Source organism: Astyanax mexicanus, unplaced genomic scaffold (assembly GCF_023375975.1).
Source record: "Astyanax mexicanus isolate ESR-SI-001 unplaced genomic scaffold, AstMex3_surface scaffold_48, whole genome shotgun sequence".
Lineage (NCBI taxonomy): Eukaryota > Metazoa > Chordata > Actinopteri > Characiformes > Acestrorhamphidae > Astyanax > Astyanax mexicanus.
In genome coordinates, this window is record NW_026040058.1 from 127,243 (window position 1) to 137,708 (window position 10,466).

The following is a 10,466-nucleotide window of genomic DNA, read 5'->3' on the forward strand; positions in this document are numbered from 1 at the left end:
ACAATGACTAAGAAGTGTGCGGTGTACTCAAGTAAAAGTAAAAAAGTACTCAATTTAAAATGTACTTTGAGTAAAAGTTACATAGTTACTTTTAATTATTTGATGTAAAAATGTTAAAAACAAATAATAAATTAAATTGTTTTTAATGAACTATTATTTCACAAAATAATTTGGACCTTTCAGGCAGTATTTGTTCAGATCAGCCCATAAAACATTTTCAAGTGGCCTAGGTTTCTATGATCCATTTTTTTCTTTACTATTAAAAATTATGGTCATATAGGTGACTATAAACTGTAATTTTATAGATTTACAGTTCATTATTATTTTTTAACTTGCCATTGCTATGCTTTAACTGCTATTTACATGTTTTTTTATATTTAAGCAGATTGTTTAATGATAAAAGTACTTACCATCACATGCTTTCTCAGGTTTTGAAAGCTGACAGCTCTGCCAGGCGGGGCCCATTTTGCATTGCGTGAGGCCGTTATTGCCTTGTTATTCCACGCGTGAGCATTTGCGCCAATTATTATATATTTTTTAATTCAGCCAATTGTTTTTTTTTCCCCCAGCATTTTATTTTTTACTCAATAATTGGGAGTTTTCCAATGTAGCAATGTAAATAACTTGTGTCAAAATGTACTTGAGTAAAAGTAAAATGACCTATTTTAAAAACTACTTTAAAAATGACAAATTACTCATAAAATCTACTCAATAACAGTAAGTTCAGTAAATGTAATTCATTACTTTCCACCTCTGCTGATATCACAATGTATGCTGCTGTCTCAAATGTCAGTTTGGTCCTTCAACAAATATAAAAATGGTGCCTACAACACTGATCTCCTTCTATTGATTTTAAATAAACTCTATCAATGACTGGTACAAGATGTTGAATGGATCAGGGGGGAGTAAATCTGAGGACTTTCATGGTCACCTGGGACAATGTAGCCTTCCACCATTCATATGCGGTCACAAAATGCAAGAATGAAAGAAATTTCCTCCCCTTTCTTCAACCCCATTGAGGAATCGTTTTTGGCCTGGAGGTAGAAGGTATTTAATTATCTGCCACAGAACCAAATGTCCCTCCAGAATGCATTGTATGCTGGCTCCACGGACATGTCTGCAGAAAAATGGCAGGGCTGGATAAGACATAAAAAGAGTTTTCCGAAGTGCATGGCAGGTGAGAAGATTTGATTTGATGTGTATGAGAACATGTGGCCAAAGAAAGATCATAATATAGACTAACGAGACCACTCAGTTTAGGGATTAGTTTTTTGACTTGTCTTATCTTGTTTTCACTTGTCAACAGTCAGAAAAAAATATTGACACTCAAGTACAAACACTTTAATAGTTTACAATAAAAAATAAACTGAATAAAAAAAACTTGCTGTCATAAGGTACATAGTTTGCTGGGAAAGAGTACAGCAGTGATGATGTTTTTTTTTAATGTCACCAACTTTCATTATTTTGAGAATGGTGGCTCTGTGATGCACTATACGTAGCTCTGGAACAGAGAACATGCGTTCTTTGTTTTAAAAGAATTAATTGATGTGGATCCAGTTTCTTTGTTTTTTTTTTTTTTGTGCAGAAAATGAAGTATTTGGTTAACTGCATAAGGTAGATGTTTTGCTATATTTCGAGTTCAGAAATAAAGGTAAACGCTTCTTTGCAGTTGTGAAAAACTGTAATATGCTTCATAAGAGCTACTGGTAAGCTGTGAAATGTGATTTTATTTTATAGGTTTAGATTGTCTTTATACATGCAAAGCTGCATTCCAGCAGTGCAATGAGGTAGAGGTCTGCGCGGGACTGTTTTTTTAAACCCGCTCCCGCCCGCTCCCGCGTCTTTTTGTCCCGCTCCCGCCCGCTCCCGCAAAAAAATCACTTCTTTTAATCCCGCTCCCGCCCGCCACATACACATTCCCGCCGCTCCCGTCCCGCAGTCCTAATATGAATTGAATTAATTACATTTAGTGCTTCAAATTTACATATGTATTTATTAAAACAGCAATTCAGTTCGCAGTCCAAACACATGCCATCAGGTGCATCAAGAATCCTAGAAGTGGATTAGAAGTGGATCTATATTATATAAAATAATAAATGTAAAAATATATAAAATTAAATTCAATTAGTTTAATTAATATTTGTATTATTATTAATAATAATAATAATAATAATAATAATAACAATAATAATAATAACAATAACAATGTTATTGTTATTGTTATTATTATTATTGTTATTATTATTATTATTATTATTATTATTTTGCACCAGTATAGTAAATGTCGTCCTTTAAATTACACACCCCCCTCCCCCCCCCCCCCCCCCTCCTCTGCACACGCCTGCTGGAGATGCTGAAAATGTGTGTGTGTGTGTCCATCCTCCGAGAGATTTTTCTTGTGTTTTTTTGTTGCTTGCATGGGAATCATAGCGTGATTATTATAATTTTCTTAACTATTTATCAATTTGCGGGAGCGGGACCACATGTTAATGTGGTCCCGCTCCCGCATGGCCTGTATTGATTAAATTACCGCTCCCGCCAATAACAATGCAGTTTTGTCCCGCGCCGCAACATATTCTGACGGGTCCCGCGGGTCCCGCGGGACTCCCGCGGGAGTGCAGACCTCTACAATGAGGCTTAACATGTGCTGATTTTGCATTCATTTTTGAAAACAGGTCAATCAGGAAGCTCAGTAATCATGACGTTATGGTAATTGTTGATGAAATGGATATCATCTCAATGCACAGAAGTGTTATGAGTTATGCAGGTGAAGAGATAAGAAACATGCATTCCACAAGTGCTAAAAAGTTATCTGCCTATTTTATCTTGTCTTATTTTTTCAATTTGATTTCAGGAATAATGACAATAAATCTTTACACAGCTGGTCAAACAGTAGTATGTAAAAGTTTGAGCATTACTGATAATTTTCCAGATTTCTCTTTATAAATCATTGGGTGTTTAGATCAGTAATTTCAGTTAAATATTATGAAATTATTCCACTTATTCATCTGCTATATGATATATTTAACTGAATTTGATGATTCGAACAACCAATGATTTATAAGGAAAATCATGGAAATTATCAGGGGTGACTTTTTCATACCACTGCATCTTTTCACTGTAATTCTGCATATTTAAATAATGTCTTGAAATAAAGTGTTTCCTGCACAATAAGTTAAACCACGGAGAACACTAACAAAGAGTTACTTTTATAATTACAAGAATTATTACAAATCTTATGAAATTATTTAAAATAATGATTTATACATTTTACTAACACGACTATAATTTAAAACACTGAGTAGCCTATGTAAAGTGCATTAACCTAAACAGAGGCTACGTACTGAGTATTGAATTAGATGATAATAGGGTTGAGAGCTTAACTTTCTGGTCCACTAAATTGACACTTTTCAGCATGGCTGATTTTGCACTTTCTATTTAATATGAAAAGAATTACAAGTATCCTACAAAAAAAAAGTTAGCCGGTGAAATTCAAATTTCAATTTTTTTTATAATTGTATAATAGTATATTAAGTATAATGTCAGTAAAACACACCTTACATGCTGGACTTTCTTTTTTAAAACAGGTTGATCAGGTTGATCTCGTTCACACGAGAACAGATCTTTAGACATGGTTAAACTGTAGTCAGTCATGTGAGACGTTAGATCTTGCAAACATTAAAGCTTTACATATTTAATACCGTAAAATAAATACTTTTTAAAGTTCATGTTAAAGAACAAAGGTCAAACGTTTGCAGTACTGCATTCCAGCTTAAAGCACAAGGAAACTCCAGCATTTTACGGCCCCCACCTGTCTAATTTTATCTGTCTGTCTGTCTGTCGGTCTGTACATCAAGTAACACCAAGTAAGAAAATAAACTGGCACAGGGACAATTTATGGCTAGTAAGGAGGAGAAAAAAATAATTACATGATGAACGGGTAACTTCAACAGATAACCATAATTATGATTTAGTTTGAAAGCAGTACCCAGGAAGTCATTAAACAGCAAAGATCTTTAAGGAGCAGAGGATCTTTAGTTTGTAACAAATGCATAATTATTGGATTGTTTTAAAACAAGGTTCCTCAAAGAAATATTGAAAAAGAACTTAAAATATTTCTCCCACTATAGTGCATAATATCATGGAATCAGGAGGAATTTCAGTGTTTAAAGGGTAAGAACACAAACCAATTCTGAACACACATTTCTCCAATCCCTCTGACCCACTGTATCAAAAAATCATTCGACAACAGCTGATAGAATCACATGAACAAGAGATTACCTTACACCATCAACAACAAGCTCTACAATACAGAGTTACAAACACAATTTTACTGTACACAACACAAGCCTTATGTTCACTATGTCGAGAGCAAAGATGGGCAGTCACACAGTGGAAACAGTGTATTGTGGTCAGATATGTCAGTTTTCCTGTTTTTTTCTGATGAAACAGATGCTGTGAGCTCTGGAACAAAATTGAAAAAGGCAGTCCAGTCTATTATCAGAAACAAGTCAAGGGTTTGTTATGGTACATTTAGATCTTTTTGCAATATGTGCTGCCTCCAAGGCAACATTAATGCCTTGGGTTAGTCATATTAAATGTAAAACACTTTTTCTGTACACACACACACACTAAACATAGCGATTGTTCAGATTAAACTGGTCTGGGTGCTTTAGATGCATACTCCATTACACTTATTTATCCAGCTCAAGCAGTGGGAACAAAGAGTCCCTGTAGGTGTGTCAGGTTTCTGATAAAAAAATAAAAAAAAATCAGACAAAACATTGTCTGTCTTGCATTTGGTGTGGGACTGTGTGATACAATGCATACTAGTACTTGTATATTTGAATTACTCTGAAACATACTATTTTAGTTTCAATTTCAAGTTTGACATGAATGCAATGTACTTAATACTGAAGATGTCAAACAACATTCCAGTTCATTCTAGGTCACCACAATAATACATCATTATCTACAACAGACTGAACTTTTATTTAGGCTGTTTAAGGATTGGACTTATACTAGTTGTGTTACAGTGCTGCTTGAAAGTTTGTGTACCCCGTAAATGTCTATATTTCTGCATAAATGTGACCTAAACCATCACTTGCTTATTCATTTATTGAGGAAATTATCTTATATTACATATTTGTGAGTGGCAAAAGTATGTGAACCTTTGCTTTCAGTATCTAATGCAGCAATAACTGCAACTAAACATTTCTATTAACCCATTACTCCGTACAGAACAGCTTTAACTCTGGATTGTTGGTGTTTCCTTTTTCCTCTCCTTGCTCAAAATGACTGCAATGTCTTGGTAGGTTGTAGAATACTTTTTTTTTTGGATGATGGATTGAACTGTGCTTCTTGGGATGTTTGAAGTTTGGGATATGTTTTTTAACCTAATCCAGCTTTAAACTTTTTCACAGCTTTGTCTTTATCTTTTTTTCACAGCTTTATCTGTCTGTCAAGTTTCTGGATCTTCATGATGCTATTTGTTCATTAGTGTCTAACAAACTACTGAGGCGTTCAGAGAACAGGTGTATTCATGCTGAGACTAAATTACACACAGCTGGGGCCTCATGTACTAAGACTTGCGTGGACTTCCTACTAAAATGTTCCGTACGCTCAGACCCAAAAAGTTCCGTACGCACAAAAAAATCCGGATGTATCAAACTGTGCGTAGGCAGAATCCCACGTACTTTTTCTCAGTACATCACAATCAACTTGAAATCAAGCACAAGTGCAGGAAAACATCACACCTGCCACGACTCCTCCCTCAATTACGCAGAGTATAATGTTATAATAATAATAACAATAATAATAATATGCTAGAGTATAATATGCAAGTCAAGAAAGAAAAGTGTCGCAAGACGCGTAGCGTAATAACTAAAAATTACCCATGTTTTAAATGTATTATTTTAAGCTGGATAATAATTGCTTTCATTTAAATGCTTTAAATGAGCTGCTTACCAAGAAGCCACACGTCACGCACTCAGTTTGTAATCGTATCCTCTTATGCTCTTGGAAATCTAAAACGGCTTATAAGCCAGTCATCATCATGGGCCAAAAAACATAATGGTCACAGAAAATGAGCTCTCAATGAATTTGGCCATTAGCAATATTTTCCAATAATGCCAACGCTGCCATCTCCAACAACTCCAGCGCAACATTTTATACATGCTTATATAATCTAGGCTAAGTGGAAACACGCTAAACGATTATTTCAGTAAGCCAATGAAATTGTGGCTTACTAATAATGGCTTACTACAATGTGTGCATAAAGGATATCGTAATAGTTGTAATGTCAATGCATCGCCTGTAAGTGTTGCCAAATGACAAAAACACAATATATACGTACAAATAAACATGCGTGCGCCCGAAACGAAAGTGCCGTGGGGAAACGCACTTTCTCACGTTCAAGTCACATTTAGTACATCTGACCGTGAGCGTGAAATATAGCGTACGCAATGTTTTTGTGCGCACGTACCTTTAGTACATGAGGCCACTGGACTCTGTTACCTTCTGAAAGCAATTGATTGCATTGAAATTTATTTAGTGGTTCCAGATTAAAGGGGCCTGAATAGTTTTGCATGGCGCAGTTTTTAGATTTGATCAAAACATTTAAAACCATGTATTATTTTTAATCCATTTCACAATTATGAGCTCTGTGTTGGTCTATCACCTAATATATCAATAAAATACATTTACCTTTGTGGTTGTAAGGTGACAAAATGTGAAAAAGTTTAAGAGGTATGAATACTTGTGCAAGCCACTGTACATCCATTGTGCACTGTAGAAGGCAGCAATATCTGTTAGCTTCCATTAACAGGCATCACTTTAAAGGAAAACTTTAAAAAGGTAAGTGTAAAAGGCTACATCATATGTGTTGTGGGGACCTTATTTAGTGGCTGTTTTAATCCATATAAATCACAGAAAGACTGAGCTGGAGTGAACAAAACTGCATGGATGGTGTATTACTGCCACCTACAGTACAGATTGAGAATTACTGATACTGATAATCTTTGACAAATATTTGATTAAAGTGTTCTGAAATAATCTACTTCTTAATGATAATGATGAATGTCAAAATGACATTCACATTGACACCAGTTACAACACAAACCCAACGATCTGTAGCAGCAGAGATTCTGACAATTATTGAAGTTGTCTTAAAGTGTCAGTGCAATGCACATAATGGAAAACAACAACAAACTACAACTGCAGTCTTCACTGAACGTCACTGTTATTTAACTAAACTTCGCTTTTATTGTACTGAACTTAAATTTTATTTTTCTGAACTTAAATTTTATTTTATTATCCTTACCTTTTATTAAACTTAGCTTTTCTTTTAATCTAAGCTTTTATTTTATTAACCTTAGCTTTTATGTTACTGAACTTTGCTTTTATTTCAATAACCTTAACTTAAATTTTACAGAACTTAGCTTTTCTTTTAAACTTAGCTTTTATTTTACTAACCTTAGCTTTTATTTTGATGAACTTTGTTTTTATTTCAGAATGTATAACCAACGCTAAAAATGTCTTTCCAGACTAGTTAGCTAGTTAGGTTAGCTAATGCTAAATCATCCCCAGCCCTCATCCACACATCGAGTCTTCATGCTTGTATTTAGCCCGCTAAAAATGCCTTTCCAGACTAGATCGTTAGTTAGGTAGATAGGTTAGCTAATGCTAAATCATCCCCAGCACTCATCCACACACCGAGTCTTTACGCTAGCATTTAGCTGTTTAGCTTGCTAACAACCTTCCAGCTCACCAGATTATTTTACTGCACTTTGCTTTTATGTTATTAACCTTAGCTTATATTTTACTGAACTTTGCTTTTATTTTAGAACTGATAGAGCTAATATTCATCTTAAGAAGTCACCATTACAAAATTTACTCAAGGGACACCCAAACACCAATAGGTATTTTAACCAAGCCCCAGGCCTGGACTTGGACCATGTATATATTTGGTTATATTTGCTTTTTTAAAAAATGCTTCTATCACATTCAGTCGTAAATAAATATGTTTAGAATCCTGTACATTTGATTGTTTACATGTTTCACCTGAACAGCACTGGATCCTGTAAGCTAATGCTACACTGAACTTTGCTGAAGTTAACTGGGTGTATTACACACTACAAAATGAGGCGTTGAAAGAACTTAAACAAAAATGAAGGCAACAGTTTGCATGGATCTTTCTGAGTTTAATTCACTTATCTAAGCGACTTAAAATATATTTATTTTATATATAAATTATTACAGTGTAACTAAAAACACAATGTTATGCACAAACTTATTTTTTCACTTTCATTTAACTCAAAATATTATATAAATTTGAATGTAGTAAGTACTTTTTAAATAAACAACTAAATTAAATCAAAATAAAGGTCTATAAATTTAAGTTGTTCTAACTAGTTAATTTTAAGTTCTACCAATAGAAAGATCGATGCAAACTGTTATAAAAAATATATAAGCCAACTTACTATTGAGGTAAAAAAAGTCACAGTTCTCAACAATTGTTATGTGATAATTAACCAAAAATGCCTGCCTGGTTATACTTATTAGTTTTAATATATTCAGTTTACCATTTATTAACACATATTACTTATCCACACATCGAGCCTCCACGCTAGCATTTAGCCTGCTAACAAACTGCCTCAGCCCTCATCCACACATCAAGTCTCTATGTTAGCATTTAGCCCACTAAAAATGCCTTTCCAGACTAGATAGCTAGTTCGGTTAGCTAATCTAAATCATCCCAAGCCCTCATCCACAAACTGAGTCTAGTGCTAGTATTTAGCCTGCTAAAATGTCTTTCCAGACTAGATAGTTAGTTAGGTAGATAGGTTAGCTAAAGCTAAATCACCCCCAGCCCTCATCCACAGGCCGAGCCTTTACGCTAGCATTTAGCTGTTTAGCCTGCTAACAACCTTCCAGCTCACCAGAAACTCAAACATAAACCAAAAGTAATTAGTAACTAGTTATCTAACTACTTTCATGTATGTCTATAATTACACTCTTACAAAATTATTTGGCATGTAAAAACTAGGTTATGATATAAGTTTTAGGTGAAAATTTAACGTTACTTACTTGCCAATCACATGGTGCATGTTTTGCTGCATGTCTAGATTTGAACCAAATCTTTATTCATTAAGTCGTGTCAACTCACAGTTGTGTCTATCAGTATTGCTCTAAACCTTAAAAAAGATAGATATTGACAAGCTTGTTTAGTTCAGTTTATAATGCAAACTATATGTTCAATAAACATACAAATATTTAAGAAACAACATTAAAGAAATGTTATTGTTTGCATTTCATATAAAATTTTAAGCATTACTTACTTTGAGCCAGAAACATTACAGAAAAACATTTCAACACAACAACAAGCAGAACAGTGCTACTTCAGAACCAAGCGAAAACACAGAGCTAAGGAACCAATAAGGGAGGAGTCTAAAATGCTTAACATAAAAAGGCTTAATATGGGTTTCCTTTCCACTGAAAACTAGTATAATAATATATGTAGTATAAGCAAGTTTAATGTGGCTTTGTGTATAAAAAACAATGAGTTAGAAACACTAAACTTCTCTCATTCATTTTATTTGAAAAGAAAATTTATTAGAATTTTCATAAAATAAACAACTTTGCTATAAATTTATGCTGTAAAATCCAGAAAAACACAAGGTTGTTATGATTTTATTTAAGCTGGTTAATGATTTTCAACGTGGCTGGGAAGCTGCATTGGGATAGCTTAGCTCTTGACCAGCACAGCTTAAGCTGCCATTATTTTCTAGCTGGTCTGCCAGAATAACCAGAATGTTTGACCATTCAGACCGATATATTTGTGCGTTGAACAACCATTTTTTCTGGAACTAAACACACTAATACCACTCTACCTACAGCGTTTAAAGCCTGGTTCTGGAGTAACACTTTGCTTTACTGTTTTCCTGTTGTACCACACCCTTTTCTATTAACAATATCCAACTTGTTGCTCAACCAAATAAATGTTTTTTTAGTTATAGTAAAGCAATCCAGAAAACAAGGAGAGAGTATTGGCTCTGCAGAAACAGCATTTAATAACACAGTCAGGAACAAGCATCATCAGTGTTCAGTCACATCAGAAAAGGTCCTAACACAAACTCTACTATTCTACAGATAATACAAAAGCATGCTTAAGAGTTTCTTTAATTTAAAGAAATATTACCATCTCTAACATTGTTTAGAGAGTTTTTTTATCACCAGTAGAACCACTGCTTATGGGGACAATAGTAAAGGGACGTGAGAGACAACAGAACTGAATGGAAAATTTTGGGAATAAATAGAACACAGTTGGAGTAAATAGGAGACAGTGAAAGACAGTAACAGTGAATGGGGGACAGTGGGATTAAAAATGGAAAACAGCAGACGAAAAAGGTGGAGAGTGAAAGTTAACCATAGACTGTGCGTGTAAATGGGAGACAATGGAGAAATTG